Below are 15,663 nucleotides of genomic sequence, written 5' to 3' on the forward strand. Positions count from 1 at the left end.
CCCAAATCGCGCAGGAGTTGTCAAAGCCTCTTTTAAATCGAGTCTTTTTTAGCACACTCATAAGGGTTTTGATTTTGGGGTGGTTTTTTTTTTTGTTTGTTTGTTTGTTTGTTTGTTTGTTTGTTTTTTGGGGGGTTTTTTGGGTTTTTGTATGTCCTGGGGACAGACCACGTAGTGGACTTTACCAAATAAAACTGGAAAACACTCTTTAATTCTTGAAGAACGGTGTTGCTTTAAAGTACGTATTTTCGTCCCAAATTGTCGTTCTTTCAAGTTATGTAAATCGTTTTTCACGCTACGAGAACATAGAATTGGGGTTTTTTCATCTCTGTGCCACCCTAATTCTCAGCTGCTGATGAATATAAATTCATATGTGATACCTAATTTTATCACTTTATCAAACAGTGAACTAACTTAAGATTCAGTATGGACAGGTAAAGTGTATTTTTAGTTATAACAATCAGTACTTGAACAATAAACAATGAATGTAAATAAATCCAAACCAAGCGTTTCTTCCCCAGCTTCCTGCTTTGTATCTTTTAACATAATTTATAGCATGTATCTAAGGGTCTAATTATAGGGACTGGGTTGCTAGGCAAAAAATTAGTATTTTGGGAAACTTCCTGTTCATGTTACTTCTAAAAACCAATCCAAAGCTGTTTCCTAATAGTCCATGTGCTGTGTAAATTAAACAATATTTTACACAGAGAGTCCATCACTAACTCATTTTTTTTCTAATCTGGACAGCAGGAAAATTACTCCTTCTTTCCTCTAGTCTTCTTTTTCCCATTAAAAAATACCCCAAAATCCTGTCTGCGCTTTGGAATAGAATTGGACTTTGCCACAAATAATAACAAAACCTCCTGGAAAAGCTTAGAGAAGTACATCTTAGAAAAACTGCAGAGTGACAATGGGAGAAGAAGAAATTACTTTTTATGTAAAGTATTTAAATTTATTAGAATGCATAAAACTAAACCAGGAGCATGCATGTAATTTTGATTGTAATTGGTGTCAAGATCATCACTGCATCTGATAGAGGAATCCTTGAACTATGAGAGAATTAGGTTATTGTGTCTGTTGTATTATTTTGTGTCTTTGATGTTAACAATCCTATATTTTCTTCTCAGGATAGTTTTTTGAGTTCACATCAATCAAGACATCACTTTCTTTCAAATTTTTCCAGAACCAAGAAGAAAGACAAGAGAAAGGTATAATGGTGTTATTTAATCCTGGTTTGAACAATGCCAAGAATCTATATTTAAGAGAGTCAGATCAGATCTGTCTCTATTAATCTTTCACAGAGGCTGAAAGTGGAGCATAAAGACCACGAAATCCACTCTGAATAACTTAAAATTCTTAGTGTTGTAAATTCTACTTGCTTTAAATACCCAAGAGATATTCAGCAGAATTGTGTTCATTTAGGTTACAGTATTAATCTCTTCTTGTTGTATAACTGAATATAATAGAATGCTTTTTTTTCCTTTTTATTGCAAAAACCTTAGTAAGCCAAAAGCAGACAGTGAGAGGGAACCAATGTGTTCCACTTCAAAGGATGTGTAAATCTGCTCTTGTGATTCTGATGTTATGGTTAGGAATTTCATAACAACCCCTGGGTTTTAACAAAAAATTGGTAACATGGTGCCTCTCCTATGGGCGTTCATATTTTTGTACAGTATTGGCGAGGGAGGAGTGTGGAGGGTAAGCAAGAGCACAAGGAAGAAAATAAATTTTAAAATAAAACCAAAGACACAAGTTAGCATAAATATATTCCCTAAGAGATTTTTATAACCCTTGCAAACACGCGGCATTGCTGCCAATAAGCAGCTCTATGAAGAAATAGAACCCCAGTGTGCAAACTTCTTAATGTAATGCTGTGAGATATTTCAGTCCTGGCCTGTGTGTCTGCTGCTCTCCTTCCTCTCCAGTGCAGGGCTGCACAGTGGTACCTGGCCATCTCCACTAACAGTGAGATCCACTTGAGCACCAAGCTTGCAATTTAGGTGTTCAGAGGCAAAGAAGCTAGCTGATAAGCTGGCTGGAACTTACTAAAGGCAGTAATTCGTTATGTTCACTAAGTTATCTGTCTGATTTAGCCAAAAGTCTTGAGTGCCACTGCAAAATAATGTTGTCACCAGAATCCTGTTTGGAGTTTGAAAATCTAATTCAAAACATAGAGGAGGTTGATTTGAATACTGGTTAAACTGACATGTTCAGTAACTGAACTGGATTATGGAAAAGAACTTGGGAAAGAGCTGAACACTGGTTTTGGAAAGAGAGAAAAATGCAGCAGTTGAGCTGCCCTTTGGCTCTCAGGAGAGCTGAGTTTTATTCTCTGCCTGACTCACTGGGGTCATTTCCTCTATTTATGGCAGCTTTGATATTCCTGAAAGCACCATGCAGCATCAGCACTGTGTGCAGGCAGGGGCATGAAGAAAACAGTTACATATTTCCAAACAATTTTCTAGTCTATTGGACAAGAAATTAAAGTGTTCTGCAGCTGTGATTTGGTTTCTGCAGAAACCTCTGTTTTTATAATTAGCTGGTTACTGTTGTGTATCTCCTGAGGATCTGGTGGCTGAAATTCCCATGTTGAGAGTCTGTCCTCAGATCTCTCGTCTCACTACAGCAAAAATCTGGTCACTGAATAAAGATGTGTAGACTTTAATTACAGAAATACTGACAAAAGGCAGTGCTCATTTGTCAAATGTACTCACAATTGTAAGAAGAGCCTTGCACTGGAGAACCAAAAGACACATAAAAAATACTGGTTGAGCTGGCTTCCCCCACTTATGGAGGGGTACTTTTTGTTTTGGAGGTGGTGAGGAGATTAATCATTTTGCACAAGGTTTTGCTGTGGTTCTCCAGCAAAGGCAGGGGCCGAGAAGCTGGATCTCCAGATTTCCAGCCACCTACCCCAGTCCCAGAGATACTTCTCTAGACTGCAGTTTGCTTCTTCAGAATATGCAACACTCTTCCTTAATTTCACTTCTACGTTTGGGTATTCAGGAGTGCATGTGAGGCATAACTTTGGACAAGACTGGGCGTGCAGGCATGCTGCAGGGACACCACAGCAGCATTGTTTGTTATGGCCACAGCCTGGCCACATTTCAGTAAATGGCAAAAGTCCTGTTGGCAATCTGGCCAGAGTTCCAGTTATAAATCCCAAATTAGCATTTGGGGATGATGACATTATGGCTGGTCAGAGGCACACTACAGATTTCAGAGCTGTTGATAACATATCAAGGCTGTCACATGCCTTGGACAGAATTCAGGTAGGGCTGCAGAGATGAGAATGCTTAAGTAAGGTCTTCTTTCATATGTCTGTATCTGTTTGTTTTCTCTTCTTATCCTTTACTGAATTATATGTTTTATTACCTGCTCAGTTTTTATAATACTCCCTCTTGTCAAGTAAAATATGCCTATATCTGTTTGTCTTTGCCCATGTTTACTAGAGAGGAAAATCACAGATCCCTTCCCAATTCCTGTAGTATTCCTACTGTCTTTAATGACCTAGCAAATATATTTACAAGTTGTTTTTGAATTTCACTGGGTACCACATCTTTAGTGATCTTAGTATGTGTTTCATCATAGAACTTTTAATAGTTACTTTGCTGTACCATATTAGAAAGACCTCTACTGTTGTCCAGAAAAAAAAAAAAAAAGTATTTCTGATTGAATTTAAAAAAAAATGAAACAGCAAAAATTAATTACTATTTCCATGGTGTCACTAGAGCATGGCCTGGTACTTGTGTCTCAGCCCCTCTTACTGGAATGCTGCAACCTGAGATTAGCAGCAGGATCCTGAACCACCAGACCATCTGACCAGCTTCTGCTGGGTGACAGATTGGGAGCAGGATTTCTACTGAGAAAATCTGCTCCTGGCTCATGTGGCCACAACTAGAAACTTCCAAAATTGTGGTAAGACAAAGGAGGTTTCTCTCAGTGACAGTCCAATAGACAGAGTTGTCCATTCTGTGTGTTACCTGCTGTGGCTCTAGGAGATGACTTTTTGGGTGACTCAAACAGGTTCCCACAAAGACAGTCAGGCTGAGATCAGAATGCCTGGAGAGATTGTACAGTTTCTTTTCAAGGAAGACTTCATGAGGATAAAGCTGAGCACACAGCTTGAGCCTGCTTTGGGAAGGAGTTTGCACCGACTTGGGTGTCTGGTTTGACTCCTTCACAAATACGTTGATGGGCAAGGGCAATTTCAAGCTTGGCTGTGATGGAAGACCCCACACCACTGTGGCTGCAGGGTGGGAGGGATGTGCTTTTGGCACGCACTACTGTAAGGCAGCAGAGGGCCCCTTAGAAGCTGCTGCGTGGCATGAGCCTGTGGGAACGCTGCTGTGCCCACCCTGTGCCACTGGCCATGCTCATATGGCCAGTGACACCAGTTTGGGGACCCGCAACAGTGGTGTGTGCTGCAGAGGAAGAAACTGGACTAGCATTTCATTTATTGTAGGGAGGTGGCCACTATAAATTTGACTTGTGTGTGTTAGTAGTATGTCACCTGCTGAGAAAGCCAACTGTAGAATTAATTGTCAGGAATATGTGATGTATATTTTTCCTAATTGGCCTCAGTGCAATTATATCCAAAGGCCCTTTTCACAGTCATTCACAGAGCTTAATTGGTATAGTTTAATATTACAATTTAAAAAGGCCTGGAAGGAGAGCTGGTATTAGGCTAGGTTCCTGATGAATTATAATTATCACTCTGTGTAGACGGATGGAAAACATTTCTAATTAAATTAGTCTTGTTACATAAATTAATATTGTCCTCTGGATAAAGCACTTCTGATTTCACATCTAAAATATTTTTAAGAGCACCAAGTTTGTGCCAGAATTTTACTTGGTAGGTCAAATTGTCTTTTAAAATTACTTGACTTTTCAGCATCTTATGATAGGTTTCTGCATTGAAGATATTTGGCAATGACAGAATGATTCAAGCAAATAAAGCAAAATATAATAAAAATAAAGCTATGCAACTAGCATAATTTCCTAGTTCTATGAGCATAGGGTATTCACAGTCTGAATGACAGGAATTCATAGCATGACTGTCACACGTTTTCTTCCTGTATTAATTTCATCTCCGTCTGAGGGTGTTTGCGAGACATGAACCGCTAATCTAATACTTTGAAAACAGGAAAGCTCATTAGCAGCTCTAGGGAAGGGAGTGAGATGGGTGAGGAAGGTGCAGGTCATTAAAGGTTTAAAAGTAAAGGAAGTGTGAAAGTTTTAAGAAGGATTACTCCACATGCAATCTGTTTGTGCTCTGCAAAAACCCAAAGATTTTTGTGTATCTCACATTTCTTTCTCATTATTGAGACCTGCAGTGAATAAAGTAAACAGGCGAATGGAAAGGTGTCAGCTGAAGATGTCAGGCTGCATTTCAAGGAGTGGATTATAGTCACTTTCTGATGACCAGCAGCTTCATGGCCTAGTACATGCAGCCAACATGTCAGGCCCTTTCCAACAGGCCTCATCAGATGTTGAGTTTAAGTTTCCAGAGCAGCTGGAGTCTGTGACTCCAACAGGATAGGTATTTTTCAAGAGCATAAAGTGGGAGATAGATGGCCACTTTCTGGCAGAAGATGGTGGGAATATTGTGTCAAGACACTCTGTGCATATGGAAGACCATTCCTGAATTTTTCTGCATGTGTGCAGCTCTTGTGTATGCAGTACATTACAGCTTACTATATATATCAAAATTTGGCACTCATGTATCTCCCTAAACATTGCATTAATCCATCTGTCTGTCACCATGGTAACAAGGCTCCCTATTGATGATTGAAGAAGAGCTGAACCATTAAAACTAAAAGTACACTGTTTAAAAAAAAAAATCAGTAGGCTCACTTGGAATAGCACTACAGAGACACAAATGGTCAAAAATAGGCTAACTAATATTTTTTATGCATTATTTTTATAGATTATGTGTATTATGGATCTGAAGTAAAGCCTGTTATTGAAATGATCCTTAAATCTGATTTTTGCTTCTTCATATCTATTTTTTATATAATCTGCTGAACTCAATATTAAAATTTGTGCATTTTTTTCAGAAATTTACATGCTCCATAGTCATTCATCCCAGAGGATGGAAAGATGAAATTAATATCTTAAAAACACTACATACAAAGCAGGTTAGAAATATCGCTGAATATTTTACTGCACTTTTTCTTTCTCTCTCTCTCTTGCTTCCACACTTGTAACTTTGCCAAAATAAAATCAGTAAAGTGCACGCATTCATTAAAGGATCAATGTCTAACTGAGCACTGTTAGTTAGTTGGACCTGAGACTTTTTGAGAATCACAATATTGTGGAAACTCTGACATGAATTACTGGACTTCATAAATCCTTCTTGGGCAATGTATTTCCATTTCTTATTACGCTGGCGCCATGCATGCTATTAATGGTAGACTTGAGTCTATAATTCTATTAGGCTTTAAAGAGGTCTTTGATTTTAGAGCCAAAATAGAACTTCAAGCTAACAGCTGACTTCTTCTCTCCTTCTCTGTTCATTGGATGGCACTTTTGGTGCTCTAGAAATGAGAGGACTAGAGAAAGAAATGGGAATACTGCATTTAAGAACACTCTGTCACATTCACGGAACTGAAAGTATGAGCATTGTTGCTTATGGCAAAATTGATACCTGGTTTAAACTATGGCTCTGATCTTATAATAAACCATTGGGTCAGGAGGTAGCTCACAAGGTTGCTTTATCAGCCCCATGAAAAGTTGACAGGTTTGGAAGGTCAGATGGGGTCATTGCTCTGTCTGTGCCTGGGGATATGGGGTTTGTACATGTGTATGTATGTTGCATGGATGTTTATCACACAGATTTTATTAAATGTAATGTCCCACTGGGCAAACATGGATGGTTTGCCCTGTTACAGAGGATATGAGTCCTTGGAAGACATGAAAGATCAACTGAACCTGGAAGATCAACTTGGTAGAACCAGGAGGCACAGATGCTACTAAGCAGCCTAGAGTTCCTGATTAACATCTGACATTTAAAATGCTTTCAGCTTAGAAGAAGCCACAGAAACTTACAGGTGTGGAGGAAAGCTCCCTTGCTCTCTCTTTTCTTTTCTCACTTCCTCTTCAGGTGGGTGAAGAATTGTGGTCCCTTGAACTGACAAAAAAGGGTATTTCTGTCTGATATGAAGAAGACACGAAGCAGCAACTGAAGAGAGCCTTCCTAATTTCATCTTTGACAGAAAATATAATTCTGAACTTTATAAACACCAGGGTTGTGACATGTGGGTGGACAAAGACAAGATAAAATTATCTGACAACAAATGCTTTTGGAGGGCATAAAAGTGGCATTTGGCCATGCAGATGATGGACCCCTGTGATGTATGTTGTGATCTAATTTGTGTTCATTCCAAGCAGTACATCACTAACACTGGATCCAGCAGGCCTTCCAAAACAGTGGCAGCTACAAGCACAATTTCTCAGTGTTCTTCCAGTGAGCTAAGCTGTCTCAGATTTTAAGGAGATCTTTGTTGGTCAATACAATTTATTTTGCTTTCCCAAATGTTAAAACAACAATGTAGTGTGTTCCGCTGATACAATTAATTTCAAATAGTTTATTATATAAAGAATAATACAGAGCAATAGCATTCCTAAGCATGGAAGGAACTTTGCTTTTTTACTTACAAAATTATAAATTGTACCAACTTTTAATTAAAGCTCAAAAGAGTGTGGAAATATTCAAAATTCAAAATCCTTACCATTAAAAATTAGTATTCCCCTTCTTATTATTACTGAAAAAAGAGTATGCTCTCTCAAAGAGAGAATTTTCAAAGAGTAGTCTTATTTTCATGATTTTTAGAAATCACACCTTTTCTCTTTGATTTTATTTTAATTGCATTTTTCAAGATCTGGACAACATCTTTTGTCACTCCAGTGAATTCCTTCCTCTTTTGAAGGAAACGTGAAGATTTCCTTTCCTTCAAAACAGGAAATTGTATGCCATTGTGACAAAAACTTGGTTTGAATCCTCACCGAGCATGAGAGAGTTATTTCCCCACCAGATGTATTTCTATCTTCAAACCATGCAGTAGTGATGTCCTCTCACTCCCGGTAAGAGAAATTTGAGTGACTATAGAGGACATTCTTCTGCACTGCTGGTGGCTTTGGCTGCTAGTCAAATACCATGGAGTGTTTATTCAAAATCTGGTTTTGCACCTTCCCCTTTTAACAACGACTTTCACCCTCTTGAACCCCATCCAAGGAGGAGCCGTGTGGGTTCTGTCAGTCCATCAAGCAACAGAACCAGCCCAAGTAGCTTCCAGCCTGAGCACCCCTTATCCATGGTGGCAAAATCCAGTCTTTTCTGAAGTGGTCTCTGCATAGCAACACTAGATGGAGACTTAAGACATAAGCACCTGGGTTTATTTAATTCAAGGGGGTTAATTATGATGAGTTTTTCTACTTGTGGGAAGTACTTAGATCTACATGTATTGTACAACATGTTTTTATAATTTAAAGTTTTCTGCTTGCCATCCATTTTGAGTGAAGTGTTTGAAGGCAGGTGTTTTCTTCCTTCATCTCAGCTCCATGGCTGGCCTCCTGGAGAGGGACAGTAGGGAATGTGGGCTGCCTCCCACATCTGGCAGGGATATGGAGCAGGAACAAAGCGGTGAGATACAGCTGATCTGCCCAAAAGAGTTTGGGTTTTGTTTTTGGGTGAGCCTTTCAAGGTACAGGCCTGATCACTGACCTTCAAAAAGAGCAGTCCAACTCCTCAGAGGCAGGGGAGGAGCTAATCTTACCAAGTGTAAGAAGATGGGGAGCTGTATCCTTCTGGTAGGTTGGTGGAGAGAAGAGATAAACTGGTGGTTTTCATGAGTTTGGAAGGAGGTGGGAAAGGATGTGGGAGGATTGGTTTCTTTTTTTTTTTTTTTTGTCTTTTGTATGGAGAGGAAACTTGTATTTGTCTTCTTGAGGAGGTGCAGAGGAAGGAAAGAAATGAGTATATTTTTTTGGTTATGTATGAAGAGATGAAGAGAACAATTGTGCCCTGTAAGCACTGGTTGGAAAGAACATTCAATAAAGTAATTCCTTTCTTGCCCTGCAGATCCAGGGGGTGCTTATGAGGCTGTGTTGTTGCTAGCACATATTTGCCTACCATCCCAGGGCTTAGAATTCCCTAGAGGCAGCAGCACTGCTGAGATAGATATAGACAGACTGAAAGACATCATTTTACCAGGCTATTCCACATTGAAGGGTTCACCAAACCCTGCATACAGAAATGGTGTGGGAAGTATCCAGTCATAGGGATTCTCACAGAATCTAGAAAATTGACATTCCATGAATCCTGGCAATCCACGTAGTCAACAAGCTGAGTGCACAGTCCTTCACAACACAGCATGTGTGCAGGTTGGTTGGGTATGGACACTTCATCCAAGATAAAAAAAAACCAGCAATGCCTGAAATAAACACAAGTTCTCCAGCTTTGCAGAAGCTGAGGTTCTGCAGTGGGGGAGAGAGAGCTACCCACTCTGGAAGAGTAGACAGTTGACAATGACTGATATTTTTTCTCTTCGGTGTAGTTGTAAGAACTGCATAGACATATCCTGTGGGAATGTGAATCCTGTCTTTTGTTCTCTGCAATGGAGGAGTCCACACTGGGCAAGAGCTATCAATATTTTCACTGTTGCTGAAGATTATGTAGGGATATAAGCTGTGGAAAATGGCTTTGAAGATCTTGACTGAAAACAGACCCTTGGATTTGCTGAAGCTCATCTGTACTAGATGCCTCCTGAATATGCATGGCTGCCCAGAATTCCAGTTCCTGCTGAATGGCAGGTGCTAACTCTGAGACAGGCATCTGGCATGCAGAGAGCTTTTGATTATCTGCTGCCTGTTCCAAATACAGACCATAACATGGTGCCACAGGGAATGTTAATCTTTAAGATGCAAAACCTCATAAGTGATGAAGTTACTGAAAAAAATGTATTTCATATAAGTCTAGAAGCTCTTCCAAGGTATTGAGATGTGATATCTGGAGTTGGCTTATCTGGCTCAGGCAGGCTGAGGAGAGGCCTGAGATGCTGTCATGATTTCTTGAGCTGTTGCACAAGGAGCAGGCAGAGTGGCAGCCAGCAAGCAAAGCAGAATGCCAGGAGGTGGGGTGTGTTTGTAGTGTAGGCTGCACAAAGGTGACGGGTGTGCGCTAGGCTTGTTGTGAGCAACATGCTGTGGTTAGGGACTGCGGTCAGAGCAGACAATTGCTGAGCGTTGTGCATCATGCATGACAGGCAGGGCTGTGGCATGCAGATAAAAACAGCGTGGGATGGATTTTGCACTAAAATAAGCTCTGAGTGTGAAGAAAGCCAGCCCAGCTAGGGCTCTCCTAGTGGAGCCAGTCCGCTAGGAAAGCCCTAGCTTTGACCTGTGTGCCAAAAGCTACTCTGCGCCAGATGGCTTGGATGAAGAGAATCACAAAAAAAAGGGAAGTTAAATTGGGTTCTCATAAATCCCCGTGAGCTGCCCCTTCAGGCCACCAGTTATTTGCTTTTTGTTAGAGTTTCTCTGTGGAAGAAATCTTCCTAATTGCAGTTATCTTCAGAAGTGGAAAAAAAAATCAAGTTCTTAAAGATTATTTCCCCTCACAAGGTGTTCCTTCTGAGTCCCTAAAAATCCACCTGCAGTTTCTCCCATGGGCAGTGAACACCAGGCTTTTCTGCTGTTGATGTCCTCTGTCCCTAGTCCTCAGCTCTGAGTAGCCACCTGAAGATTCAGCCATCAACTTTACCAAGTATTCATCATCTCTGAGGCATCAAGGGCTGATGCTGTTTACATGAAGGACTCTCAGTCCTCCTGGAAGAAGACTTCATTCTTCTATATGAAACCCCACTTAATCATTTTTGCATATAAATATTTATGTTTGTATCTCAATGTTAATTTTTTTTTCCTGTTTTATTCCCTCTGGTATTCTGGACCTACACTTCTCTTAATCAAATAAAACAGACCAATTCGGAATGCCTCCAAGACTAATCTTTGCATATTATTTATTGCATGAATAATTTTCTGTAGAATTCTGAATAGTTTTCCTGGATTTGCTGGTTACAGTTTTATTGGTTTAAAATGTAATTATACTCCAGACTGCCATTTGCTCATCAGAATTAATTTAGATGAATGCTAATAGATTAGCACTAGAGTTAGATTAAACTAACTCTACAAAAAATCAGATTTATAAACTTGTTCTCCTATTATGGTGTAAAAAGCATATGTTCTTAAGTATTTACAATCATTCTCAGAACCTTGGCCAAAACATTATTTTGACCATATGAATAATCCCCTAGCTTTACTTATAATAAATTCCTGAATTTTTTAAAGGATAATTATTGGTTAAAATAATTAAGGTTAATAAATATTACAGGAAAAAATAGAAATAGGTCTAATGACACCCACATGGACAATTTGAAGAAGACAAACTTCTGAGAACTCTTAAAAGGGAGCCATTATGTTGATTTCAATATGAAATATACATTTATTAAGTGAAAATCAGATTTCCATTAGAAGATGTACTAGTAGGAGAAGTAATTGCTAAAATTCTGCTTCCATAAACATGTACCTAGTCGGGCACACACTTCTCAACAAAGTCCATCCAATTAAGTGTTCACAGAAATATCAGAATGATCACTATAGTAAATACATGAACAAAAATAGAAAAAAAAGTTTTTGTTTTATGCCTCTGACCACATTTGTGTATGATCAGTATCACATTTCTGTTGATTGTCAGACTTCCTTTCTCTACTGCAGTGTTGTCAGCCATATGATTCATGAGTCATATCTAGTCCTTTGTATACAGAGCTCATTGAATATTCAGATTCCACAGAGTATAAATTACCAAGTAAATGAACTAATTTTTTTATTAGTTTCGTGAGGGGGAAGGGAAGGAACTCAGGCTTTCCAAATTTGAAATTAATTCAATCATTGCAGTGCTGCACCCCTGAGCAGCAGTCCTGGCTTATTCTTCCAAAAACAATAGCTCTGAGAGGTGTAAAATTACCTGTTCCTCCTTATTCTTTTTACTCATTGTTTTATGTTAGGAAGGTGGGAAAGAGGGGTTGGTATGAAACCCCAGACCAACAGTGCTGTTAGCTGAGATAAAGTATATACAGTCAGGGAGGGCAGGTCTCAAATATTCACAAAACCAAGTGGAAGGCAGAGAAGGGAAAGAAAAGAAAGGCTCAAGAGAAAAGCAATGATATAATACTAAATCTTCCCCGTTAATGATGCTGAATGTGACAATGGAGAGATTTTCACAAGTAGTTAGCTCCATTTTGAGATGGCCTAGTTAAGTGTTTAATGATGCAGGTAGCCCCACTCTGGGATTCACAGAAGTCTCTAATTGCCTGATTCTTCCAGAAAACCTTCTATGTATTTTGTGTTAATCCGTATAAGACATCATGGATGTGTTCTGACAGCAATGGATGGTTCTTCTGTAAATGCTCAAAATGTGTAGTCCAAAACAGTGAAACAGCCCACAACTACTTTATGAAGAAGGCTTTTCTCAAAACGAGTGTCATGCTCCCACATAAGCTGGATGGAGTCACTTTCTTGCACTCCACAGCAAAGCATAAGTTCCTACTTTCCCACAGCACTGTGAGTGGGTGTTTACTGAGGCAGCAGAGAAGAGAAGGAAGAGGCACGAGGAAATATACACAGAGGGGGGCAAAAAAGGTTGTATATGAGATAAACTGGAGCATATTTTCAATTGTTTTGTCAACCAGAAGTACAGTTCCTTCTATAGCCTCAAGCAGGAAATAGGAGGGAAAAAGAAAACCTGTAAAAGGGATATTTTTTTAAACAGGAGATACTAGTTAAAGAACAGTATCAAAACATTTTTACTACATTAATTAGTTAATTAAAGTAATTGTAGCTGACACCATCCTTTTAACTGTGTGACCCTTTGTAGGTGTGTTCTTTGTTTTGTTTCCTATGGGAACACACTTAGGCAATTGTTTTAAGTGTCAGTCGGACTTCTCTTCACAGAGAATAAGTTAAAACTTGCTCAGCAGAATGGAAAAGAGAGAAGAGGCTTCAAGTTTAACTATATTTTTTAAAAGTTTCTAGAAAATCAATGAAAGAAAGACAAATTGATGCCAATGCTTTTTAAAGTACTTGGGTGTGATGCACTACCACCCCAGGACAGTCATGATGAGCTGGCTTATCTAACAGCCCGTCACTACGGGATGCAAGGGCCTGCTTTCCCTTCCTTTTCTGTCTTTAAGCTTTATCTTGTGTCCTTTGCCAGCTCTTGCATCCTATGGAATGCCTCCATGAGTACATCTGGTTGAGCCTGAAGTTCAGTGGCAGCCTAGACCAATCCAGCTGCTGCCTACAGTCCTACTCTCTGCCCCTTTGCTTTATATATATTCAATTTTATATAACAGATATTTTTTTTCAAGAGGAAAGCTCTATTTTCTTTCACTTCCCTTTCCTTGGGCATTCTGTTCCTGCCCCTCCCTTGTTGCAGTCCTTTGTCATGCTTTGTCACGTCCTTTGCCAAGTCATTTCAGCATGTTAAAGCAGCAGAAAATGAATTTGCTGAAAAAGGAAAAAAGTGAATAGTTTGGGATTTTTTAAAATTCTGCTGATATTCTTGTACTGAGACAGCTCTGCAAAACATCTGATAAGCTCTGGTGACACTGCAAGGGAGAGGGTGAAAGGGTCTGAGGAAAGGACAGGGCAACAGCCACCCTTCACTGCAGGCTCAGGTGCAAGGAAATGTGGAGTGAGAGAGGCTGTCCTCCCTTGGTGCTGGTGAGCTGCGAGCTCTGCTCAGCACTCGCCCATCTTTTGTCACTTCACTTTTGGTCCTGTGGTGGCAGCCAGGTGTCCCTGGGCAGCCTGTGGCCAGGCTCCTGTTAGCCACAGTGCGCGGTGCTGGCGTCACACGGGGAGCGGATCGTGGGGCTCAGCCGGGCAGCTGTGATGGGAAGAGGAAATCCAGCTTGCTTCATCCACTGCCCACACTGACACTTGTCTTTACATTAATTGCACAGAACGCAAAGAATGAGACCTGGCTCAACAGGAGGGAGCTGGAAACAGCCAGAAAACAGCCAGAAACTGAAAAGCAGGTGTGCGGTAAGGAGTACAGATAGGTGTGACCCATCATCATTTCTTATTTCTCTGAAGTGCTACGTTCATTTCCCATACATATTCCTAAAGAAAAAAAATAAATATAAATATGTTTTAAAGAGGAAGCCCACTGGAAAAAAAAAAAAAAACAACTGGTTTGATGAAATGGGCTTAGGATATTGGAAATTTCTGTACAGTACTGACTTAATAAACGATGCTGTTCTGTGTCTATAAGGCTCTTCACAGAGAAGCAAAGCAGCAAAGAAACTGTAATTCACTCCACTCTTTGTGCAGTGTATTCTACTAACACATGATGGAAGACTAAGGAAAATTATTTCCTGGCTCCAGTGAGGGAACTTTCAGTGTGACTGGTAACACTGGGAAATGTGGGGGTTTTCCTCATGTAACTGCACTTTCTTGGCCCTTTCTTTTGGCTGGCTCATGTTCTGTGTCAGCCTCCCAGAATGACAAATTTTTTTTTCCCTTCAGTCACTTTAGAGCAAGACAAAATGTTCAATAGGCTTAAAATACCACACTGACAACTTCATGCAATGCTCATCTTTATTTTTTCAGTTGAATTTGTAAGATTTTGAGGCTGTCTGCCTTCATCTTTGGAAACAGTCATTGATCAGGGAAGCATGGCCAATTCCAAAAACTTATGGATTTTAACTGCATTTAAAGAAGAGTTCTCATTTTATTCTGCTGGAATAAATTTAAATATCCATCAATTCTGATTTCTGTCCAAAGCAATGAAGTTGTATGGTAGAAGGCCAAAGTCAGAAGTTGAAAAACTACCAAAATATTTCAGACTTTATATGATTAGGCAATTTCAGATTTTTCACTTACAAACAACTGTGTTTTTAATGCTTGGAAACAGGGGGGAAAAAAAGCCACCCCAATCAAGAGATATGGTTTCAACATACAGTGGATAAATGTAAATACAAAAATTGATTCTGGTCTCCAGAACTTGCAATGAAAAAGCTCTGTTACCTTATCTTGCCTTCTAAACTCATACACTGCAAAGAAGTAATATATGTTGGATTTTGTTAGAAGGCTGAACAATAAATGACAGTCATGGTCTTTCAAAAGCAAGACTTAAGAGACACTTAACAGCTTTTTGGACCTAAAACCCCTAATTTTTTATTCTTTAGAGAGATTTTGATGTGCATTCTCACTGTGTTCCTGCCATCCTGCCAGCTTCTATGAAATGTATTATTTCTAGTTTGAACAAAACCTTTTTCAAAGAAATTAAGTATTTTCACAAAATGAATAGTTGTTAAGACTCTAAAATGATGGCAGGGAGAGGTAACTTCTGAAAAACAGCAGAGAAAAAGGAGAAAAATATTTGGTCAGAAAACCAAGTACATAGAAAACTCTTAGGATTATTTTCTCTTAACATTGTAAACTGGCATGTACGATGTACCACAGCATTCAGCAAGTACGGAATGTGCACGACACTGTCAGTGTCTTGCATGGTAATGGTTTTATTGTTACTTTGTTTGAATTTTTTTCATTTATTTTTCAAAATTAATTGTGAAGGGTGTCGAAAATGTGCCTATAAAAAGT

General features: G+C 39.4%; 1 long non-coding RNA gene across 2 annotated transcripts; it reads left to right on the plus strand.

Moving 5' to 3' along the window:
- Positions 1–89: 89 nt before the first annotated feature.
- LOC135296724 (uncharacterized) lies at positions 90–9,454 on the plus strand. Of its 2 annotated transcripts, none has more exons than XR_010358747.1 (4): positions 90–434; positions 1,128–1,208; positions 6,060–6,140; positions 6,894–9,454. It is a non-coding gene; the product is annotated as an uncharacterized LOC135296724 (long non-coding RNA). The 2 variants fall into 2 exon arrangements; XR_010358746.1 differs by having other exon boundaries at positions 90–238.
- The last annotated feature ends 6,209 nt before the right edge of the window (positions 9,455–15,663 follow it).

The sequence above is a fragment of the Passer domesticus genome, chromosome 3, assembly GCF_036417665.1.
Source record: "Passer domesticus isolate bPasDom1 chromosome 3, bPasDom1.hap1, whole genome shotgun sequence".
NCBI classification, from domain to species: domain Eukaryota; kingdom Metazoa; phylum Chordata; class Aves; order Passeriformes; family Passeridae; genus Passer; species Passer domesticus.